Here is a 25934-nt window from a genome sequence, read left to right on the forward strand (position 1 = left end):
TGCTAATAAAAAGTGAAGAATGATTTCTTTGGTTTATGTATCTCTTGTTCTCTTTTTGAATGGCCATAGCACTATTGTACCTTGCTTCCCCTTCCTGAAGAGTTGCCCCTGGAAATTTTCAGCTAGAGCTTGGTGGTTACACTTAGCAGGGTCTGCTTCTCTTGCACACCTAAACAGTGGCTCATCAGGTATGTTCCATAGTGGAGGACCCACCATGATCTCCTCTACTAAACTTATAGTTTTAGCTCTTGGTTGGTTTGATATCTGGTGGGACCTGGCCACTTGGGTAAGGCAATGTATCCAAGTTAAAAATGATGTTTTACCAACAGTGGGCTTTGCTACAGGCCTGACCCATCATGTAGCACGTTGGTGCTAATGTTGCACTGTGGACCCTTCATGCTCATTTTGAGAGAGTCCACCTATTCTGGAGTCATGGTGGTGGTGGTGGCTGCTTTTTAGATGTTCATCGTGCATACAGCTGCAGTAATCACAGATGGGTTCTCTGCCGTCAGGCGGGTCCTCGGTCGGCCAAATTCCAAAGTCTAGGTCCGGCGTCGGTTGGTGTCGCTGTCTCTCTTGACGTCAGTGAGGCCAGAGTATATAAGACACAGCCTACGCCATGTTCTTCAGTCTTTTTTGCCGCGCGGTGCCCGAAGCAGAAGCAGTTCGCAAGTGCCGGTCGGCCAGCTCCTGAATTACGAAAGAAATTGGAAACCGAAGTCTTCATTAAAGCTAAGTACTCTGTTGGGGAAACTTTTCTTGCCTCAGACCGATGTCAGAAAAAGTTAATAATTGTATTGCTTGTGGGAAGCAAATACCGCATAAGGATTTCCATTCCTTCTGCATACCTTGTTTAGGCCCAGACCACGACGTCTCGGGCTGTCGCTTTTGCGCTACTCTCAATAAACGCACTATTAAGCGTCGGGCGGAGTTCGCCCAACACTTTTTTGGAAAAGCCTTTGATTATAAAATGTCGTCGGAGACTCCGACTACCGTTTTGTCCAAAAAACGCAAGGACAAGGACCTACACCACGCCAAAACCGGCTACACGTGGTCCGGTTCTCAGCGAGATGCCTTTGCAGTCCCTGACTACCGACGACACTTCCTTGGCAGTGTCCTCTGTACCCGAGACCGCAGGTACCTCGGCCCTTTACCAGACTACAACCGAAGCCATTGCTAATGTTGAGCCTCCTAATGTGGACAGGTCCACTTCCACCCATGGTGTCTTTAGACCCTCATCTTCTTTTTCTATTAAGGCCTTTACTAAATCCAAAGCAGCCAGGCATCCCAAGAGGCCTGTTGCACAGGGCCCTTCTCCAGGCCCCATGCCTAAAAAACAGATGCTGAAAATGGCTGAGGATTTGATTACTCTTATCAGGGGTTCTCAACCCCCTACAGACAAGAGACCCAGAGTGGAGGAAGAATTCTCCCTCTTCTGATCAGGGCTCCATTTTATCAGAACATTCTGATGTAGAGGAACACTCTTACTCCCCTTTTGAAGATTCGGATGCAGAGCAGTCCATTCCTTCTGTATCTCCTCCTGAGGATTTTTCCTTTGGGGAAACCTTGCACACTTTAAGGGAACACTTCCATTGGGAAGGCCAAGACTTTTCTGATTCCAAGAAAAGACTTAGGGAATTTCTTTTGTTACCTCAACACAGGCCTCTGGCGATACCTCCTGTTTTGGACATACTTGATGATGTTTATTTGGAGGCTTGCCTTAACCCGGATTCCCTGCCTCCTGCACCAGTCAAGCCTGATAGGTACTACAGAGTTCCTAACTCTCACCAATTCCTCTTCAAAAGCCATAATGCTGACCCTGAGACCATTTCTCAAGGCCCCAAGGGTTTGAAGGCCTCTACTGCCAAGAATCCACTTCCTGCCGAAAGACAGTCAAGATCTTTAGAAAGGTGGGGAAAAAAGGTATATACCTCGGCCACCCTTGCCATGAGGGCCTTAAATTGACAGTTTCATATGCTTAAATATCAACAGTTCCTGTTATCACAATTAAGGAATAAAATGTCTCAACCTGAACAACCAGATTTAAAGGAGTTACAGGATATGATGCATAGTGCAGAGCAAGTGGGTAAACGCACCTTACAATGTGGCTATGATGCCCTAGAGGCCTCAAGTAGAGCGTCTGCTACAGGATCAGTCATTTGTAGACATGCCTGGCTTAGGGAACAAAGCTTGCCTGATCATGTGAAAGCTAAACTTCTAGATGCTCCTTTACAAAAGGATGTGCTGTTTGGTACTAATGCTGAGGAGATATTACGGAAAATGGAAGAAAAAGGCCAAATCTATGCAAACTGTCAAAGCTTTTTTACAGGTCCAGCCACCACGTTTTAGCAGAAATTGGCCTTCTAAAAACTGGTCCTTTCCAGCCACTGACAAGCCCCAAAGAGGTAGATACAGACGCACAAGGGGCAGAGGGCAATCACAAGGATCATATAGAGGCCGACAATGGCAAACTCCAGCACCAAGAGGTGGCGAAGACAGTGCACAACAGTACAGAAAACAAACCCAATGACTCCCTCATTTCCATGCCAAGCAGGTCTCAGCTGGCAGCACCTTTGGGAGGAAAGCTAGCATTATTTGCAAGAAATTGGCATATTGTCACAACAGACAAATGGATCCTGGACGTTATAAACAGAGGCTACAAATTTCTATTCCACACTCTTCCAAAAATGAGAGGCATGCCAAACCTGCCACACAATCAAAGGGCAGAGGCACAACTACAAATTTTAAAGCTCATAAGCATGAGAGCCATACAAGAGGTACCTACTCACGAACAAGGTCAAGGTTTTTATTCAAGACTTTTTCTGATACCAAGGAAAGGAACCGACTGGAGACCCATTTTGGACTTATCCATCCTAAACACATTTTTACTCGTACCAAAATTCAAGATGCTCACATTACAGCAGCTTCTTCCCATGCTGGGCAAGGAGTTTTGGCTGGTAACATTGGACCTCAAGGAGGCATACCTGCATGTCCCAATCAGACAAAGTTGCAGAAGATACCTCAGATTTCTTGCAGGTTCAATCCACTATCAATTCTCTGCATTGCCCTTTGGCTTATCTACTGCACCCAGAGTATTCACAAAGTGCCTGGCATCAGTGATTGCCTACTGCAGACTTCAAGGGATACAAATTTACCCTTATTTGGACGACTGCCTGATCCAAGCGGACAGCAAGCACATACTTCTGGAACATCTGGCTTATGTAACACGGTTAATGCATTCTCTGGGATATACAATCAACAAAACGAAATCCAGGCTAACACCATCTCAGAAAATAACTTTCCTGGGTGCCAACTTGGACACAAACACCCAGATGGCCTATCTAACACCAGAAAAACAGGGGCAGCTAACTCAGTACTTCAAAATACTAGCAAAATGTACCAGGCTTACTGCAAGGAAAATCCTGCAGGCTCTGGGCTTCATGGCATCTTGCATTCTTTTAATCCCATGTGCAAAGCTGCATATGAGGAAACTTCAATGGTACCTAAAAAACCTATGGTCTCAACAGTCACAGTTTGGAAACAATAATACCAATAATTCCATATTTGCAAAGGGAATTTCTATGGTGGGCCCAAGCATGTCAAGCAAACACAGGCCTCCCTTTCTGTAAGCCTCAAAGCAAACCAAGTCATCACAACAGACGCCTCAGACTACGCCTGCGGGGCGCACATGACAGACAGGTGCATTCAGGGCAAGTGGTCCCAAAAGGAAAAGCACCTTCACATCAATTAAAAAGAAATGCTAGCAGTAATAAATGCAATTATAGCTTTCAAGGACCTACTGCATCCAGGACAATTACTGATAAGAACAGACAACACCACAGTAATGTGGTACATAAACAAACAAGGCGGAACACATTCATACCCCTTGTGCAGACTAGCCATGACTCTTTGGAACTTGGCACTGGAATGGCAAATCGAACTTCAAGCACAGTACTTGCCAGGATTGGAAAACACGCTGGCAGACAATCTAAGCAGAAATATGACAGATCCACACGCATGGAAGTTGCATCCTCGGGTGTTTACAGAGATAATACAAGAGTGGGGGAGGCCAGACATAGATCTTTTTGCCTCCCACAAGAATCATCAATTGGAAAAGTTTTGTTCAAGGACCTTTCACCCAAAGGCCTGGAGAGTGGACGCCCTTTCATTCAGTTGGACAGCATGGACAGTTTACGCTTTCCTACCTCTGCCTCTTCTGCCCAAGGTTCTCTTGAAAGCAAGAGCAGACAGACCGAAGATGATACTGATTGCTCCAGATTGGCCAAGGCAACACTGGTATCCGCTCCTGAGGAGTCTAACACATACTCCTCCCTGGTCCCTACCTCTAATGCCTCTTCTGCTGACTCAGCACAGCTACAAAACGCTTCACGGTCAGCTGAAAACACTCAATCTTGCTGCATGGAAAATTCCTTAACACCACAACAGACCCTACTTTCCAAGGAGGTGCAGGATGTCATTTTGGAGGCCAGAAGACCATCTACTAGAAAGGCTTACACCAAAATGGAAACGGTTCTGCTCTTGGAATGAGAAAAAGGCCAGGACCCTAAAAGCTGAATTTGCCTCAGATATTACAGTATCTAGCAGAGCTACTGAACAGTGGACTTTCATTTTCTTCTATAAAAATCCATGCCTCAGCCATTTCTGCAGAATTCAACACGGATCCACCTTTATTTTCTCACCCACTCTACGACAGTTCCTCAGAGGGGCTAAGAATATAAGACCTCCAAGGAAACAACCAATACCAGCCTGGGATCTTAATTACATTCTAGAAAAATTAACATTGCCTCCTTTTGAACCAGCTGCATCAACAGATTTGCAATATTTGTCCTGGAAAACAGCCTTCCTTCTGGCCATCACTTCAGCTCGTAGGGTTTCGGAACTACAGGCCCTCATGGCGGTGCAGCCCTTCCTCATCTTCCATCAGGACAGGGTTTCCCTTCGTACCAACCTGTCATTTATGCCTAAAGTGGTATCCAGGGTAGCTTTAAACCAAGCCATACACTTACCCACCTTTTACCCCAATCCTCAAAACCAAGGGGAAAGGTTGCTACATTCTTTAGACATCCATAGACAGCTACGCTATTATTTGGACAGAACAAAGTCCTTCAGGAAATCAGAACAACTTTTTGTGTCCTATGCTGTAGGGGCTCAAGGGAAGCCAGTGACCAAGCAGACAGTTTCTAAGTGGATTGGCCACTGCATACGGTTCTGTTATTCATATCATGGGAAATCTGTTCCCACAGGCATCAGATCCCACTCCACCAGGGCCACAGCTACCTCTACAGCCTTCCTCAGAGGAGTTCCTACCAAAGACATTTTGGAGGCCGCCACTTAGAGTTCTGTACATACCTTCACAAAACACTACCACCTGCCTTTATATTCCAAAACTAGAGCAGGCTTTGCCACTGCTATGTTGCAGGGCATTCTGGCTCATCCCAGTTCCAACTAGTACCTACCACCCTGTGTGTAGCTTTGGGACTCTACCCATCTGTGATTACTGCAGCTTTATGCACGATGAACATAGTACAGTTTTGTACCTACCATAAATGTAGATGTTCGAGTGCTAATACAGCTGCAGTACAAGTTACCCTCCCGCCTTCCCCACTTGGTAAAAGCATAGGCCCTAACCGCCTCTTCATACAACCTGACTGGGTTATCCTTCTATGGTTTATTTGCTTGCAACTACTGATTTTGGATTATATTGCATTATTTGTGTGTGTATATATATATATATATATATATATATACATACATATATATATATATATATATATATATATATATATATATATATATATAATTTATGTATTGCCTTCCTTCTGGGGGCACCTGACATCTGGGGCAAGAAAGCCTGAAGAACATGGCGTCGGCTGTGTCTTATATACTCTGGCCTCACTGACGTCAAGAGAGAAAGCGACACCAACCGACGCCGGACCTAGACTTTGGAATTCGGCCGACCGAGGACCCGCCTGACGGCAGAGAACCCATCTGTGATTACTGCAGCTGTATTAGCACTCGAACATCTATATTTATGGTAGGTACAAAACTGTACTTTCTCTTTGTCCTGTAATGGGGAATCTGAGGACTCACTAGGCCTTAATTGTGAAGCAGATAAACGGCAGTGAGACATCTTTCCTGTAGCTTTCTGCTGAGTCATCATCTCCTTTGGATAAACACTTATTCTTGTGGAATCCACTAAAGACTGTCCCCATGTGGCCGCATTCATTCTTCTCTTAAAAACTCAGGAAAGAATGCCTGGGAGGAAGTAAGAAGAGCAGCTTTGGGGCACCTATTTGATGGTGTTTGTGAACAGGGCCTGAAAGCATTAAGATCTGCTCTTTCCACTGCCAAGAAGGAAGATGTCCTTTGGCAGGCTCCTGGCTAAGTTAAGGGAGCGTGTGCCCAAGCGTCTTTGAGTTGAATTTTCAGAGATTTTCAGTAAGCACTGGTTGCAAAGAGCACAGCATCTTGCCAACTGGCAAGCATTCAGAAACTTTGGACATGGTAAGCATTAATGTATATACTTTTGCCCAGTTTTGAATTATTAGGTCTGCTGTCTATCTTCATTTTTTTTATAGTTCACTACTTCCATCTGTGTTGTGTGTTGAAAAAGCCTTCTGTCCTCCTGGCTACTGACATTGGTTTCATTAAAAGAGCTTGTCAGACCTTCCTCTTCCAAGACAGGCAGGGCAAAGGGTTCTTTTCAGAGTTTTCTCTGTATCTGGTGGAGGACTTCCAGAAAATATGCAGCCATCACTCATTACAGTGGAGATAGTTTTTAACCCCTTTTCAGTCCATCCATAGCTTAAGGCCTGAACAACCTCTGTGAGCACCAGTTTTTCCCCTCTGATATGTGCAAGGTGAGAAGTTCATCGTGTTACCCTGCTGCAGTCATCACACTTGGGTTATCCTGCCATCAGGCGGTCCCGCAGTCGGCCCGAATTCCAAAGTCTTGGTCCGGTGTCAGTTGCTGTCGCTTCTTCCCTGACGTCAGTGCGCCAGGGATATACAAGAGGCATCCAATGCCATTTTCTTCAGTCTTTCTTGCCGCGCGGTGCCCGAAGCAGAAGCAGTTCGCAAGTGCCGGTCGGCCGACACTTGAGATTTTCAATTTGAATTTCAGTCCGAAGTCTTCAGTAAAGCTAAGTACCCCGTTGGGGAACATTTTCTTGCCTCAGTCCGATGTCAGAAAAAGTTAACAATTGCATTTCTTGTGGGAAGCAAATACCTCATAAGGGCTTCCATTCCTATTGTATTCCTTGCCTAGGCCCAGACCACGACGTCACAGGTTGTCAGTTTTGAGCTAGATTTAATAAACGCACTATCAAACGCCGTTTTGACTTTGCACGACATTACTTTGGTAGGAAATTTAATTATATCATGCCGTCGGAGCAGCCGACGACTGCAATTCATAAAAAACACAAGGATAAGGACAGGCAGCCTAGGAATAAGCCAGACCCCGAGGCCTCAGCCGGGCCTGTCGCCTGTTCTCCGGTTTTCAGTGAGGTGCCTACGCAGCCTCTGACAACCGCAGAGCTGCAACCCCAGACAGCTGCCGACTCCCAAGCGGAGTCTACTAGGCCGACGCAGCCGTCTACTGACACCGGAGCAGAATTAGACACCGGTGCAGAGGAAACACCTTCGGTTGCAGAAAGCGTCTTCAGACCGACTAGACTCCCCATTAATTCTTATGCTAAGCTTAAAACTCCTTTAAAGCCTAAGAAAACTGTTAATCAGTCTATAGGTCAAGGCCCCATGCCTAAGAAACAGATGCTTAAGATGGCTGAAGATTTAATTACCCTTATCAGGGGTTCCCATCCCCCTCCTGATAAAAGACCAAGACAAGAGGAGGAGTATGCATCCTCTGACCAGGTTTCTCTCACCTCAGATTCTTCTGAGGAACAGGATTGCACTTTTCCAGCTTATGAGGATTCTGATGCTGAAAACTCTATTCCCTCAGCATCTCCCCCTGAAGACTACTCCTTTGGGGAAACATTACATACCATGAGGGAACATTTCCACTGGGAAGGCCAGGATTACTCAGATTCTAAGAAAAGGCTCCGAGAGTTCCTTTTATTACCCCAGCACAGACCTCTTGCTATCCCTCCTATTTTAGATATTGTGGATGATGTCTACTTGGAGTCTAGTTTAAATCCAGACTCTCTACCTCCTGCTCCAGCCAAACCAGACAGATACTACAGAGTACCTGACTCTCACAAATTCCTTTATAAAAGCCCTATAGCTGACCCAGAAACCATTTCCCAGGGTCCTAAGGGAGCAAAAGCTTCTGTGGCTAAAAATCCTGTGCCCTCTGAAAGAGATTCCAGAGCCCTAGATAGATGGGGAAAGAAAATATACACCTCTGCAACTCTGGCTATGAGAGCATTAAATTGCCAGTTTCACATGTTGAAATATCAACAATTCCTGATGTCTCAGTTAAGACAAAAAATGAGCACACATTCAGAACAGCCTGAATTCAAGGAGATGCAGGATCTGTTGCATGTAGCTGAACAGGTGGGCAAGCATAATTTACAATGTGGATTTGATTAATTGGAAGCTTCCTGTAGAGCAGCTGTTACTGGCTCTGTCATTCGTAGACATACTTGGTTAAAAGAGCAAACCCTCCCTGACCATGTTAAAGCAAAAGTATTAGATGCACCTTTACAACAAGATGTATTATTTGGTGTCAAAGCAGAAGAGGTTTTAAAGAAAATGGAGGATAAGGCTAAATCTATGCAAACGGTCAAGGATTTCTTGCAGGTACAACCCCCTCGCTTCAGCAGAAATTGGCCAACAAAAAATTGGTCCTTTCCAGATTTAGACAGATCACAGAGGGGCAAATACAGATGCCCAAGGGGCAGAGGTCAGTCACAGGGCCCTTACAAACCTCGCCAATGGGGTTCTGCTACGCAGAAAGGAGGAGAAGACAGGCCCCAAGCTAGCAGAAGCAGACACAATGACTCTATCCTCAAACTACCAAGCAAATCTCTCCTGGCAGCACCCTTGGGAGGAAAACTAGCATTTTTTTGCAGACAACTGGCACATCATCACAAAAGACAAATGGATTCTAAACATCGTCTCTCAAGGATACAGATTCCACTTTCATACCTTACCAAGGATCAAAGGAATGCCAAACCTGCCACCAAATCAATGGGCAGAGGCACAAAAACAAATTGCAGCTTTCATGAACATGAGAGCCATTCAACAGGTACCTTCACAGGAGCAAGGACAAGGATTTTACTCAAGACTCTTCCTAGTTCCAAGAAAGGACAAAGCATGGAGACCCATTCTGGATCTTTCAATTCTGAACACCTATCTGCAAGTGCCAAAATTCAAGATGCTAAAACTACAGCAGCTTCTTCCCATGCTGGGCAAGAATGCTTGGCTAGTCACTTTGGACCTCAAGGAGGCATACCTGCATGTCCCTATCAGACAAAATTGCAGAAGATACCTCCACTTCATTGCAGGTTCAACGCATTATCAATTCTCTGCATTGCCATTTGGCTTATCTACTGCGCCCAGGGTCTTCACAAAATGCCTGGCACCAGTAATTGCATACTGCAGACAAAGAAGAATTCAAATATACCCATACCTGGACGACTGTCTTATTCAAGCAGAAAGCAAGGACATTCTTTTACAGCATCTGGCATTTGTCAAACACCTTCTATGTTGCCTAGGGTACACAGTAAACGAAAAGAAATCAAAACTAGTGCCCTCACAAAACATAATATTCCTGGGTGCCAGCTTGAATACAATGGCCCAGATGGCTTATCTCACGCCAGACAAACAACGACAGATGTTTCAATATTTCAAAATAATGGCAACAAAGACCCAACTCCCTGCAAGAAAAATTCTGCAGGCCTTGGGATTCATGGCATCTTGCATACTACTAATGCCATTTGCAAAACTGCATATGAGGAAATTACAATGGTACCTGAAAAGTGTATGGACTCAGCACAGCCACAGCTTGGAAACAATGATTCCACTCATCCCCTGCCTTAACAGGAGTTTCTATGGTGGGCACAGGCATGTCACCTCAACAAGGGTCAGCCTTTCACCTTACCCACAGCCAGGCAAACTATGGCAACGGATGCTTTGGACTATGCCTGGGAAGCACACATGGCAGGACAGTGCATTCAGGGCAAATGGACTACAGATCAGACACATCTGCATATCAATCAAAAAGAAATGCTAGCAGTGCAGAATTCCCTAACAGCTTTCAAGGACCTTCTACACCCAGGATAACTACTAATAAGGACGGATACCACCACAGTTATGTGGTACATAAACAAAGAAGGGGGCACACATTCCTACCCTCTATGCAGGCAAGCAATGACCTTGTGGAACACTGCATTGTCTTACCAGGTTCAATTACAAGCACAATTCCTGCCAGGAAAGAAAAACACATTGGCAGACGACCTAAGCAGAAACATCATGGATCCACACGAATGGAAACTAGATCCACAAGTATTTGCAATGATAGCTCAAAACTGGGGGACGCCCAGACATAGATCTGTTTGCAAGCCCCCACAACCACCAACTTCAAAAATTTTGCACAAGGACCTTCCATCCACTAGCTTGGAAAGTGGACGCCCTCTCATTCAGTTGGAAAACATCAACAGTGTATGCCTTCCCTCCACTGCCTCTTCTAGCAAAGGTACTGCTGAAAGTCAGATTAGAGAGGCCACAAATGATTCTCGTTGCACCAGACTGGCCACGCCAACATTGGTATCCAATTTTAAGGACCATGGCCCAAGGCCCACCATGGATTTTGCCACAAATTCCTCACCTGCTCACCCAGCGAGACCATCTGTTTCTACACAGCCAGCTCAAGACTTTAAACCTGGCTGCATGGCAAATTACCTAAACAACCAGCCAACACCTTTATCCAAAGCTGTTATGGATGTCATTCTGGAGGCCAGGAGGCCCAGCACCAGGAAAACCTATTCAGACAAATGGAAAAGATTTTGTGCCTGGAACCAGGCTAAAGGCCTAAATCCCCTGGAGCCGAACATTCCTCAGATTCTACAATATTTAACTAAGATGTTACACAAAGGACTTTCCTTTTCATCTATTAAGATCCACGCCTCAGCAATTTCAGCTCATTACAGCACGGATCCTCCTTTATTTTCACATCCACTCCTAAGTAACTCAGAGGGGCTAAGAACTTAAGACCGCCAAGGAGAGCTCCAACACCTACTTGGGATCTCAACTTTGTCCTGGAAAAGCTTACACTGCCACCCTTTGAACCAGCTTTTTCAACTGATTTAAAATTTCTTTCATGGAAAACTGCCCTACTACTAGCAATAACCTCAGCTAGAAGAGTCTCAGAGCTACAGGCACTAATGGCAGTGGAACCTTTCCTAATTTTTCATCAAGACAGAGTTTCTCTACGAACTAATCCTTTCTTTATGCCAAAGGTGGTATCCAGTGTGACCCTAAACCAAACCATTCACTTGCCCACCTTCTTCCCAAATCCCCAAAACACAGGAGAAAGACTCCTGCACTCTTTGGACATTCACAGGCAATTACATTACTACTTGGATAAAACTAAGGCTTTCAGGAAAACTGACCAGCTTTTTGTAGCCTATGCTACAGGATCACTAGGAAAAGCTATCTCAAAACAGACCATTTCTAAATGGATAGGACATTGCATACGTTTCTGCTACACACATCATGGGAAACCAGTACCTGCTAACATTAGGTCCCACTCCACCAGGGCTACAGCTACATCAGCAGCCTTTCTCAGGGGAGTGCCAACCAAGGATATTCTGGAAGCTGCTACTTGGAGTTCAGTGCACACCTTCACCAAACACGATCACTTACCTCTTTACTCTAAGACTAGAGCTGGTTTTGCCACTGCAGTCTTGCAGGGCCTACTAGATTTTTCTAAACCTGTTTGACTCCACCTCCCCTCCTTAGCTTTGGAATTCAACCCAAGTGTGATGACTGCAGCAGGGTAACAGGATGAACATAGTACAGTTTTGTACCTACCATAAATGTAGATGTTAGAGTGTTCACCCTGCTGCAGTCCAGGTTACCTGTACCTTAGGGTTTTGTTTTATTTTTATATAGCCATATGTGTGTGTGTGTGTGTGTGTGTGTGTATATATATATATATATATATATATATATATATATATATATATATATATATATATATCTGGGGCAAGAAAAACTGAAGAAAATGGCATCTGATGCCTCTTGTATACCCCTGGCGCACTGACGTCAGGGAAGAAGCGACAGCAACCGACGCCGGACCAAGACTTTGGAATTCGGGCAGATTGCGGGACCGCCTGATGGCAGGATAACCCAAGTGTGATGACTGCAGCAGGGTGAAGACTCGAACATCTACATTTATGGTAGGTACAAAACTGTACTTTCTCTAGGAGTGTGGACACCACAGCTCAACTTCTGCACCCCTACTACAGTCCGTGGCTGTCCATGATTGTATTGGAGGGTGCTTATGTTTTGGAGAGATACAAGATGTCTTTTGTTTCTCTGTGTGGTTTTTGGTAGCTGTATCATGGAGCATGTAGATACAACACCAGAAAGAGTTTTGCTGGTGGACCAAACCATCTCTGTAGAGGGTTTTGCACAGAATAAGGCTCTTGCTTCTCATATGGACATACAGTTTGTCCATTGTTTTTTTTACAAAGCATCAGATTCTAATCCTGCTTATTTCTGGGTCTGAAAGAATTGAGAATGTTTTGTACAGCACCCCAGCACTACCAGGTTATACCTAATACCATGCTTTTCGGCCCCAAAACTTGGACCGAACCACAAAAGGAGGGGGAGTATCAATATTCGTCAAAGATACCCACACCTCCAGGTTGGTGGCACAGCACGAAGCATCAGAGACTATCCATGTGCAACTAACAGTGGGTAAAACTGCTTTCCAGTTTATAGCCTGTTATAGACCACCCTCCCAAACCCAGGAACCCCACTCGGCCTTCCTGAGAATACTGGAAAATATGAAGGTCTCTCCAAACACCATTATATTGGGCGACTTCAACTACTCAAACATAGACTGGGAGCATTACTCTAGCTCCAACACCCTAGCCCAAAGGTTCCTAGAATTTATAAACTCAAATGCTATGGAACAACTTGTTACCACTCCCACAAGAGGGGAAACATACTGGACCTGATCATCACCAACATGGGGACTCTATGCTCCAGACCAGAAGTGTATCCCTCACTGGTAAGATCAGACCATAAACTAATCTCACTGGATATTCACATCCGACCCCACCTCCTGCCCAGAAAACCACAGTGAAAAACTTCTCTAAAGCAAATTTCACACTCCTCAAAACTCAGGTGGAATCCTTCAAACCCCGCCCCCGGCCTGTGGAAAATACGCCCAGACCGCAGAATCCTTTATAAATGCATTCTATGAACACCTTCAGGAATGCATGGATCATGCAATCCCAAATAAAACCAAGACCCAATCCTCCAAAGGCAGGCGTCCTGTCTGGTGGACCCCAGCCATAAACAAACTATACAATAGAAGGAGGAAGCTACTAAATGATAGAGCAAAATCCCAAAAGGGAAGGCATCTCTGATCAATATTAGCAAAAACTACGGGCACTCATAAAATCATCTAAGGCCAGCTTGAGAGAAAAATTGCACAGGACACTAAGGATAATCACAAGGCTTTCTTTAGTTATGTTAGGAACCTGGGTGGTAATTCCCAGATATGCTCAGAATTAGTCCAAAATGACAAAAAATACACTGAACCCACAGACATTGCCAACATCCTAGCTGACAGGTTCAGCAAACTCCCCTCCCACCAAAGGGCAAATATCTATCCCAGCAGAGTGCTGCCCCTGACATCTCAGATGCTCAGGTAAGAGCCGCCTCTCCAAAGCAAAAATCACAGCATCAATGGGACCAGACGGTGTCCCGGGCTGCGTCCTACATGAACTCCAAGAAGAGCTAAACCCAAGCATAAAACTACTTTTCAATCTCAGCCTTACTACAGGATATGTACCCAAAGAGTGGCGTACAGCAACAGTGGTCCCTCTCCACAAAGGTGGTGCCTCAACGGATCCTGGAAACTATCGCCCCATAAGCCTGACTAGTTTAGTTTGCAAAGCTATGGAAAGGATCATCATGGACCTCATAAATAAAGATATTGGGGACCTACAGACACTGGATCCTACCCAGTTCAGCTTTAAGGGCAGATCCTGCCTCTTAAACCTGGTTGATTTCTTTGAAACCGTCACCAAGGCCATTGATGAGGGGAAGGTGGTCCACACAGCCTACCTGGACCTCACAAAAGCCTTCGATACAATACCCCACTCGGGCATTATAGATAAGCTCACCAGCTTAAATATAAACCCCTATGTCACTAGATGGGTTGCAAACTGGCTCAAGGACAGAACCCACATGGTTAGAATTGCTGGAGCCATGTCAGACTCCAAACCAGTTACAAGTGGCGTCCCACAAGGCTCAGTCCTGGGACCTCTCTTGTTTGGTATATATTTCTCGGAGATACAGGCCAACATGGAAGGACTGTGGCTAACCAAGTTCGCAGATGACTGCAAACTGGGCGCCATAATAGACTCTCCAGCCGACACAAGCATCCTCCAAAAGGGCCTCATAGAAACAGACAACTGGTGCCAGAGCCATGGCCTCAAGCTAAGCCAAAAGTGTATAGTCATCCCCTTTGGCAAAAACAAAGTGCCCACAAATTACCACATAGGTGGTAATCCATTAAGTACAGAAGTAGTAATTAGGGACCTGGGGACCCAAGTTGATAGCAGTCTCTCATTTGACAACCACGTGGCCAAAGTGGTTAGAAAAACATTTTATATAGCCCACCTAATCATGAAGGGATTCACATCTAGATCAGCGGAGGTCATCGTGCCTCTTTACTCATCCCTCATCCCTCATCAGGCCCATAATTGAGTATAATGCCCCTTTTGGGATGTACCTTACCAGACACCTGCAGCAACTGGAAAGACCCCAAAAGTACCTCACCAAGACGATCAAAGGGCTCAAACAGATGCCATATGCTGCCCGGTTAAAGAAACTCCAGCTCTACTCAGTGGCATACCGCCTGTTCAGGTGCGATCTGTGCCTGACGTATAAAGCCATGTCCAACCCGGAATTAATGGACATGCTGCACCTCAGAAAATCCAAATCCCATCGAGCTACGTGCTCGAGAGACTTGAACCTCAGCACTGAAATAAATAGGACATGTTGGAGGGACAGATTCATAACCCAGAGGCTCCCTTCACTCTGGAATAAAATCCCAGTCCAGGTTAGGCAGAGTCCCTCATTGACTCTCTTCAACAGGAATCTTGATGAGTGGATGGGAGATCGTAGGTTTAACCCGGGTATCACTTCTGTGTCACTGTTAGACAGAGGCACAGTATACTAACCTCGAAAAAGGGCATAGCAAAATTAATTTAAAATGGGTGGCGAAAGCCAAACGCATTCTGGCTAGGCTTATAAATGCCCTAGGGCAGATAGCCTAGTATGAACCTATGAACCTATGGACTATGGGGGCTTCAGTGGTCGCAAACAATACTTCAAAACTTCACATTGTAGACCCTTTCCTATGGCACCTACGACATTAATAATGGGTTTACTTTTCCTCCGGTCAGAATTCGTGTTAGTTTCCCAGCTCATGGACAGGTGAGCACACTCATCCTTTGTACCCACAGTTTCTTTTGCTGCTTACCCTATTCAGTTCAGTCATTTCTGTCATTAGTAATTTTTCCATTCACAGTTGCTTTTGTTTTACTCCGTGCATTGCTTGACAGAGGCAACTTGTAGTTTAAGTGGAGTGCATCTCCTGTTACGCATTAAGTGAGCTTGCATTTTGGTGCCCTAGGCTTTATTTGGAGGGATTGATCGCAGTTTGAAGTCATGAAATTATCAGAGGTGGCGATTGTTCTAATTAGAATGGAGACTGTTGCATCTCATTCCACACTTTCTTTTAGGAATTTGATACCAGAAAGAGGAACAACCTCGTCGTCACCCCTTATGATTGGAAGGATACATTCTTGTTGTTTCCCCACTCTACCACCTGCTCAGCATTGCCCTGAGTCTATCCAAACTGATTAATAGGTGCAACCATTGGATGTTCTTCGTTTTCCATTGCTGCAGTCCTTACTATTGGGTATAGTCCGAATACCAGAGTATAAGGCTGGCGTGGGTACTACGCGCATGACCGACGTCATATCCTCTGTCTTTTTTGCCGCATGGTCCGATGCAGAAGCAGTTTTGCGAGTGCAGGTTGGCGTTCTGAAATATTTCCGAAACCGGAGTTTCAGACGAAACAGAGTTGGCTAAGTACCCTGTTGGGGAACATTTTGGTTTTTCTTGCCTCAGTATTTTACGGATGTCAGAAAAAGTGAATAACTGTATTTCTTGTGGGAAACAGATACCTCATAGGGATTAACATACCTTGTGTATACGTTGTTTAGGGCCTGAGCACGCCGTTGTTGGTTGCCGCCCTTGTGCTAGGTTTAACAAACGCACTATTAAGAGGAGGTTAGACTGTGCCAGGTTAGTGTTTGGGAAGCGTTGCAATTATAAAATGCCGTCGGATGCTCCGGCGCCCTTGGCCCAAGAAGCGCAAGGACAAAACAGTGAAGCCTAGGGTTGATGAACCGGCAGTCCCGGACGTCGGTTCTTTAGAAGGCTCAGTGGAGCCAGAGGTTTTGCCAGGAGTTTCTATGGAGTCTCAGGCAGAAACTTTACTGTTACAGGATGTGCCTCTCAGGAGGTAGGCCAGGCTGAGGGGCTTCTCAGGTAACTGTTCTTCCCTCTCTTCCCAAGGTAGTTAGAGCCTCTCCTTCTGTTGCCAAAACTTCTTTGAGAGGTAGGCCTAGTTCAGCTTCAGTGGGGGCTTCTCCTAGCATTTCGGGTTCTGTACCTAAGAAGCATATGCTTAAAATGGCAGAAGATTTGATTACTATGATTAGAGGTTCTATGCCCCCGCCTGATAAGAGGCCTAGGGTGGAACCGAGTTTGATAGTTTTGAACAGTGTTCAGAGGCTTCAGAGTCTTCTGGGAAGACTTGCAGGAGTATCCTACTTATTCTGATTCTGATGTGGATGATTCCACTCCAACAGCTTCTCCTCCTGAGGATTTCTCATTTTCAGAGACTCTGCATTCCATGAGGGAGCACTTTAAATGGGAAGGCCAGGATTACTCTGATTCAGGAAAAGGCTTAGGGAATTCTTGTTTTGCCCCAGCATAGGCCCTTAGCTATTCCTCCTGTGTTGAATGTGGTGGAAGATGTTTTGCAGAGGCTTCCCTGAATCCTGACTCTTTGCCTCCTGCTCCTGTTAAGCCTGATAGCTCATAAGTATTTGTTTAAGAGTCACCCAGAAACTATTTCTCAAGGGCCTAAAGGTGTTAAGGCTTCTGTGGTTAAAAATCCTGTTCCCACTGATAGAGGCAAGGGCCTTGGATAGGTGGGGAAAGTGTATACTTCTTCCACTCTAGCCATGAGGCGTTGAATTGTCAGTTTCACATGCTAAAATATCAGAATTATCTCCTTTCACAATTAAAATCTAAGGTGGATGCTTTGGCGGAAGGTATGGAGTGTAAAGAGTTGCTGGACTTGGTTCATGTGTCTGAGCAAGTGGGTAAGCATTCTTTGCAATGTGGTTTTGATGCTGTACAGGCCTCCTCGAGGGTGGCTGCTACTAGTTCTGTTCTTCGCAGGCATGCCTGGTTGAAGGATCAGAATTTCGCTGAGCATGTTAAGACAAGGATTTTGGATGCTCCTTTACAGTCTGATGTGTTGTTTGGATCGCCTGTGGAAGCAGTTTTAAAGAAAATGGAGGACAAAGCTAAGTCTATGCAAACTGTTAAAGATTTTTGCAGGTGCAGCCACCAAGTTTAGTAGAAATTGGCCTGCTAAGGGGTGGACATATCCTGCTTATGATTCCCAGTCTAGGGGTAGGTCTAGACGTGGTAGGGGCAGGGCTCAAGGTTCTTTTAGGCCTAGAACAGGGAGTTCACCTGCTCAGACTTCTGGTGAGGGCAGGGGTCAGTCCTTTCGTAAACAGACCCAATGACCTGTCTTTTCAGCTGCCAGTAGATTCTCGTCTGGCAGCTTCTTTGGGAGGAAGACATTCTCTTTTCAAAGAAAATTGGGATTTAATTACTCAAGACAAATGGGCGTTGGATATCATTCACCACGGTTACAGATTTTATTTCCATACAATGCCCCCTTTCAAAGGCATGCCAGACGTTCCTCCTCCACAAAGAAAGGAGGCTCACAAGCAAGTTTCTCAGTTACTCCAGATGGGGGCCATTCAGCCAGTCCCTGTATCAGAAAGGGGCCTAGGATTTTATTCTCGCCTGTTCCTAGTACCAAAGAAGGGGAACACGTGGAGACCAATTTTGGATTTATCTCTCCTCAACACTTTTCTGGACATTCCCAAGTTCAAGATGTTGGCGTTACAACAGCTTTTACCTCTGCTGGGCAAAGATCACTGGATGGTAACTTTAGATCTCAAGGAAGCTTACCTTCATGTGCCTATAAGGCTAAGTTGCAGGAAGTATCTGCGGTTTCGAGCTGGAAATTCTCATTATCAGTTCTCTGCATTGCCCTTTGGCTTATCTACTGCCCAGAGTATTCACAAAGGTTCTGGCTCCAGTGATAGCTTACTTCAGGCTTCAAGGAATTCAAATCTATCCTTACTTGGACGACTGCCTGATTCTGGCTCAAGAAAAGGAAGACCTTCTACAGCATCTGGAATATGTTATAGCAGTGCTAAGATGCCTAGGGTATTCTGTGAGCGAAATAAAGTCCAGTCTAGTACCCTCTCAAGACATGTGCTTTCTGGGTGTGAGACTGAATACAGCAGCCCAGATGGCCTTTTTAACCCCGGACAAACAAAAGAGTCTGTCACTTTACTTCCATCAACTATCTCATCAGTCCGTGCTGACTGCAAGGACAGTCCTTCAAGCATTAGGGTTCATGGCATCTTGTATTCTGGTGCTTCCCAATGCCAAACTGCATATGAGGAAGCTACAATGGTATCTCAAAATGTATGGACACAGCACTGCCAAGATTTGGACACTGTCATTCAAATAATACCTTGCCTTCAAAAGAATTCTTGTGGTGGGCTCAGGAATGTCACCTAAACAAGGGACTCTCTGTGACCCGGCCAGAGGCAAGTCAGATTTTAACGACAGATGCCTCGGACATTGCTTGGGGAGCTCATCTAAATGGAAAGTGGATACAAGACAAGTGGCCTGCCAGACTACAGCATCTACATATCAACATGAAGGAGATGTTAGCAGTCCAATTTGCATTAATGGCTTTCAAGGAGTTACTTCTTCCAGGGCAGGTGTTGATTCTAACAGACAACACAACTGTCATGTGGTACATCAACAAGCAAGGGGAACACATTCTTATCCTCTATGCAGGCAAGCAATGATTTTATGGGAGACTGCTAAGCTTGCAACTAACTCTTCAGGCAAGGTTTCTGTCAGGAGCACAGAACCCTTAGCAGATGTGTTAAGCAGACAAATCATGGATCCCACGAGTGGAAACTGGATCTTCATGTATTTCAGAAATTGACAGTGTCATGGGGAACTCCAGACATAGATCTGTTCGCTTCTCCACTAAACCACCAGCTGCCAAAGTATTGCACAAAGGGGTTTCATCACACAGCTTGGAAAGTGGATGCTCTGTCTTTCAGTTGGAAAAACCTTCATGTGTATGCCTTTCCACCTCTGCCTCTTCTTCCAAAGGTACTATTAAAGGTCAGACAAGACAGGCCAAGGATGATTTTGATAGCTCCAGATTGGCCTCAGCAACACTGGTACCCACTACTACGGAGTCTGGTAAAGAAGCCTCCATGGCCTTTACCTCTGATTCCTCATCTGTTATCTCAGAAGGACGGTCATCTGCTCAATGTCAAGCTTCACTCTCTTCATCTAACAGCCTGGCATATTCTGTGTTGAAACACAGCAGGTCTCAACTTCCTCAACAAGTTTTAAATGTGATTATGGAAGCTAGAAGACCTAGTACAAGGAGAGAAAAATGGAAGAGATTTTTATTTTGGAGTACAGCAAAGAATTTGGAGATTTCTGAGCCTAATTTGAGTGTGGCTCTTCAATATCTTACTGAGTTATTGGACAAAGGTTTGTCCTTCTCTTCCATTAAGATTCATGCTGCAGCAATTTCAGCTCACTATGATTGTGACCCACCTTTGTTTTCGCATCCTTTGTTCAAGCAGTTTCTTAGAGGGCAAAGAATATAAGACCCCAGAGCTCCTACTCCTGCTTGGGATCTCAATTTTGTGTTGGAAAAACTTACTCTACAACCTTTTGAGCCTGCAGCTACTGCTGAATTGAAATACTTGTCATGGAAGACTGCTTTTCTGTTGGCTATTACTTCTGCAAGAAGGGTGTCTGAGTTGCAGGCCCTTATGGCAGTAGAGCCCTTTTGATTTTCCATAAGGATAGGGTATCATTACGTACTAATCCTTCCTTTATGCCTAAGGTGGTTTCTAGTGTGGCTTTAAACCAAACTATTCATTTGCCTTCGTTTTATGCAGACCCTCAAAATAAAGGGGAAAAGATTTTGCACACTTTAGATGTACACAGGCAATTGCGTTATTATTTAAGCAGGACTAAGGATTTTAGGCAGTCTCAGCAGTTGTTTGTTTCTTTTGCTTTGAGTTCACAGGGCAAGCCTGTGTCAAAACAAACTATTTCTAGGTGGATTGGCTTTTGCATTGCATTTTGTTATTCCCATCATGGCAAGGAGATTCCAGCTGGGATTAGGCCTCATTCCACTAGGGCTACTGCCACTTCAACAGCATTTCTAAGGGGTGGCAACTAAGGATATTTTGGAAGCAGCTACTTGGAGTTCAGTGCATACTTTCTCTAAGCATTATCACCTTCCTATCTACTCTAAGTCTAGGGCTGGTTTTGCCACAGCTGTTTTGCAAGGCATGTTGTCAGCTCCTACTTCTTTATGATTTGCCAGCCTCCCTTACCTCTGCTTTGGGATTCTACCCAATAGTAAGGACTGCAGCAATGGAAAAAAGAACATAGTACAGTTTTGTACCTACCATAAATGTAGATGTTCGAGGATTCCATTGCTGCAGTCCATTTACCCTCCCTCCTTCCCTCTGTGTTTAGGGGTGGTTGTGTAGGTGAGTTTACATGCTTATATTTTTGTATATATTCTTGTATATATTGTACATGTTTTTGGTGCAGGTATTTTGGGACTTGTCTTTTTAGGGTCTTCTGACATCTGGGGCAAGAAAAGACTGAGGATATGACGTCGGTCATGCGCATTAGTACCCTGACGTACTGACGTCAGTCTAATGCGCCCTGACCGACGTCAGCCTTATACTCTGGTATTCGGGCCGACTGGACTATACCCAATAGTAAGGACTGCAGCAATGGAATCCTCGAACATCTACATTTATGGTAGGTACAAAACTGTACTTTTCTTTTGGTCTTTTATGATGGGAACCAGGAACTGAGGTTCTTTCTAATAAGGTCTTCACTGTTAATGTATCTAGTCTTGCACTGATAAATAAGTTGCATGGTAAGCCCTTTTAAGGATCTACGTCTTGTGAAACAGAGTTAAAGCAGTTATTTTTCTCTAGGTGGTAGCCAAAGGCAGAACTGTGGGAGTTCATCCATATACGGCTCTATCCAGTGGGCGCGCAAGGCCTAGCGCAGACCTCCACCCATTGCAAGCTAGCTTATGTTAACTCTCATACATACCCCTGTTGCCTGATACCTCATGTATGACAGTTACACAAATGCTTAGATATGCATGAGTTGTAGTGCACTTGGGCTAGAACAAGTGGGAGGTCACAGGCCCACCTTCTTGGCTGGCTTATTTTGGTGATTGTGGGGCTTTTTTTCTTGAAGCACACAAAGTTAAGATGTCTGCTCCTTCCTCAGCTGTTTTTGTGGGGACACCCTGGGGGGAGGCTCCAGACTTATATGGGCATGTTTAATCTCTCCCCTGATGGTTTTGGAGGAGTGTGAGGTGTTTCTAGATATTTAGATAATATCTTCTTTGATACCAGCTTTTGTGGATGTCATTTTAGAAACCTGGAAGCTCTCCTACTCTAGTTTTGTTACGTCAATGAAAGCTGATAGTTTGCATTTCTGTCCAGCAAACATTAATGACTTTGTATGCAGGCATCAGCAGTTTGCCTCAGTGGCCTCATTTACCTCTGAAGGACCGTCTTTACCTTGGCCATCTAATTGAGTAGCTCAAGAAAAGAAAACCATGAGCAACAGTCTTTCCTTCTACCATGTTAGGACTTTTAGTCCTCACCTTATTCTTCATTCGTCAGGGTACCATTTCCTTTTTTATGGATTAAAGCTACTATCCTTTAGGGGTCACATTTGGACAATTCTCTTATGGACTCAGCTGACACCCTGGCTAGGAATATTATTTGCTTATACAGTTTGGCTTGGTGGAGACTATGTGGTTAGGGACAGGCTGGTAGCCCACATGTTTGATTGCTTCCATTGACAGGGTGAGCCTGTTTGGGTACTGATCGCAGTCTTTGCCATAAGTCTTCCTGTTTAGCCTGTAGTCCTCTTTGTTGGGTACCCTTTATTTGCATCTGCATTTCTGCTTTTCTAGGAAAAGGGGGCAGAGGATTCACAGAGGTATACAACCCTGTTTTTCTTGCCTTTGTCTTCGAGAGATTCACCCCTCCGTTTTGGGCCTTCTGGAATCCCTGCATAAGGGAGGTTTTCAATCCAATTTCTTGGGGCCTCTCTCAAGTGCTGGATATTCTCATTTGGCCATAATCGTTTGTTCCCCTTTTCTGACAGTGATATTAAATGCTTCTTATTTTGAGAGGGGAATGAACAACCTGAGTCTGTGCCACTTAGCGGTTGATGTTGGCTGTTTCTTCTTAGGAGGACAAGTTCTCAGGTCTTTTGTCCCTACTAGTCTCTGTTTAGACCTGGTCTTTAAGGGTTTTTCCTTTTTATCTCAGGGGCTAGTCTTTTGGTTTAGAGCTTTTACTGGGCCCTCGTCTTTTTAGCTGGGTGGACAGTTTTATTTATGAATCCTGGTGGAGTCATTCTTTCCGATGAGTGTTTTCAGAGGATTAACATTTTAGAAGCTATTTGTCTAGGCCTGGAGCTTCTGTTCCATGTACTGGTGGTCCCTGGGTGACTGGGGTTTAGCTTCTCTGAACAGGTGGTACTGAAGACTCCAGTGTATGTTTTGTGAGCCCTGCTACTTCTGTTACTTTTAAAGAAGACTCTGCTTGCTCCCATGTAGGGCTGAGTAAAAATCAGCATTGTGAAGTATTAGTTGTTTTGAGGAGTTTGCCTTTTAGAGGTAAATATTTATCCACCAGAATAAACATCAAACAGTAGCTGTTTGAGTATTAATGTCCTTTTAAATCACAGCAGATGAATTCCTTGACCAGAAAGTAATCTCACATTTCCATAGTTATACTTACGGAAGTAAGTGCTGTGCTTCAAGGAACTGATTGTGTATGTTTTCTAAGAAAATGTTAATTCTGAAAATCACCCATTGAAGCTATTGAGCAAGCCAGCAGTGATTTATAGTTCCACAGAGACTGCAGAATATTAAATATGGGGAAAAGCAGTTTTTAAGTCGACAGTTTTTTCTGTACAAGGTTTTCTCATAAGTTTTCTTAGAAGATTGAAGAAGAAATTATAAATTTTCATGATATATACCCTGAATGTATTATTTGTAGTGACAAAAAAAACATCAGACAAGCTGTATATGCATATTGACAGCCCCTTTTGTTAACAGATTTAAAAGAAGCAAAGAATATTAATGTCTTATGTAAGATGTAAAAATATATTTGAAACATAGCTGAGAAATATTTACCTTATATGTAGAAGTGGGACAAAACATTAGGGAAAAATAGAGTATAAAATACAGCAGATAAATAATTTTGGAAGCCTGACAAAATTGTTAAAGTGAAGAATGATCTTACAAGAAGAGTTTCATCTTTACTAATCTCTAAGACTGTTGTCAATTGGATTAAGACTGTGATAAATAAATCCTTGCCAGGCTGCCTGGAACCCTTCACTATCTGTTTTGCATTTCTCATGTCATACTGTCTAGGTGTTCATAATTAGATCACAGTTGGATATAGTATATGACATGTCCTGGCAAGGTCTGAACACAATTCATTTGGGCTCCTTCCACATGCACTATATGTCCATTAGAGCTTAAGAGTGCAGCAGTATTAAGACCGACATATGGGAGCAAAGACATAACTTTCTTGCCATGGAAACATGCAGTTAGATGTTATCTTCTGTGCATATTCAGTAAGTTTGGTACTTGACTTTGTGATTGAAATTTTAGACCGATACCTACCCTGTTATGGACTTGCTTTCCATTTTTGACAAAAAATTTATAATTTTTTTATATGTAGAAAAATGGAAAGTGCTGTGCTTATGTGGCAGACAGATTCCATCTAAAGATGCTCACAACTCAGCTTACCTGATGTTCATAGTGTTTCACTGTTGCAGTCATCACACTTGGGTTTTCTGCCTGCAGGTAGCCCTCAGTCGGCCCAAATACCAGAGTCTTGGGATTTCTGCATTGGATGCTGTCGTCTCTTCCATGACATCAGGTTGTCAGAGATATAAAACATGAAGCAGACGCCATTACATCAGTCTTTCTTGCCGAGAAGGAGCCCGAAGCAGATGCAGTTCGCAAGTGCTGGTCGGCCGCTACCTGAAATTTTCGTTTTTCGAGTTTCAAACCTGAAGTCTTCTAAAGCTAAGTATCCCGTTGGGGATTCTTTTTTCTTGCTCTAACCGATGTCAGAAAAAGTTAACAATTGTCTTGCCTGTGGAAAGCAAATACCTCATAGAGATTTTCATTCTTACTGCATCACCTGTTTAGGCCCAGACCACGTCGTTCATCCGCTGTCGGTTTTGTGCTTTAACGCCCGAACCATTCGTCATCGGGCTATTTTGTAGCTAAATTCTTTTACTCTCGTTCTCCGTATTCCGAAATTGCTTCGGTAAGCCATCCGACTACCGATCTTCCAAAATAGTGCAGAGACAGACTGCATAGGTCAAAAACTGCCAACAACACTTCTGTTAAGCAAGCAGCCAGTCTACCGGTACTCAGTGAGGCGCCTTTGCAGCCCCTGATGCCCACTTCTACAGATTCGCAGGCCACTGCCGAGACCCATATGGAATCCGGTATGCTGCAAGATGCTTCTTCCACTATGGAATCTGGGTCCAGAGCCGCTGTGCAGGCACTGGCTTCTGAGGGTGTATTCCAACCTGCCGATATTCATATTAAACCGTCAACTTCTTTTTTAATTAAAACTACCAAGTTTCTCAGGCCCAGAGTTCGCACTACTCTTAGAAAACCGATGTCCAAAGCGCATGCCCAAGCTCCCATACCACAAAAACAAATGCTTAGAATGGCTGAAGACCTTATTACTGTAATTAGGGGAAGCCAGCCTTCCCCTGCTAAAAGACAGCAAATTGAATTTCCTTCTGATTCTACAGACCAGGAGTCCGATCACTCTGACCCTTCTGATTACCAGGACGTACCCTTATCTACCTATGAGGATTCAAATGCAGAGGAATCCATTCCCTCTGCCTCCCCTCCAGAGGATTTTTCTTTTGGTGAAACCTTGTATACCTTAAGAGAGCATTTCCGCTTTGAATGCCAGGATTATCCTCAGTCCAGAAAGAGGCTCTGGGAATTTTTAGATTTTCCTCAGTACAGGCCTCTAGCTGTACCCCTGTACTGGATGTTGTAGATGATGTCTTCATGGAATCCAGACTTACTCCTGACACTTTAGCACCAGCTCCTAGAAAACCTGACTGGTACTACAGAGTACCTGACACTCTCTCTCAAATTTCTCTTTAAGAATCCTACTGCGGATCCAGAGACCATTTCCCAGGGACCTAAAGGCATTAAGGCTACTACA

The 25934-nt window shown here is 44.4% G+C and overlaps 1 protein-coding gene across 1 annotated transcript in view; it reads left to right on the forward strand.

The window, feature by feature from the left end:
• The window catches only part of LOC122789852 (THO complex subunit 2-like), a 2223396-nt gene that overhangs the window by 747913 nt on the left and 1449549 nt on the right, over positions 1-25934 (forward strand). The gene's annotated exons all lie outside the window — the stretch shown is intronic.

The sequence above is a fragment of the Protopterus annectens genome, chromosome 15.part0, assembly GCF_019279795.1.
Source record: "Protopterus annectens isolate FY-2018-M chromosome 15.part0, PAN1.0, whole genome shotgun sequence".
NCBI lineage: Eukaryota > Metazoa > Chordata > Ceratodontiformes > Protopteridae > Protopterus > Protopterus annectens.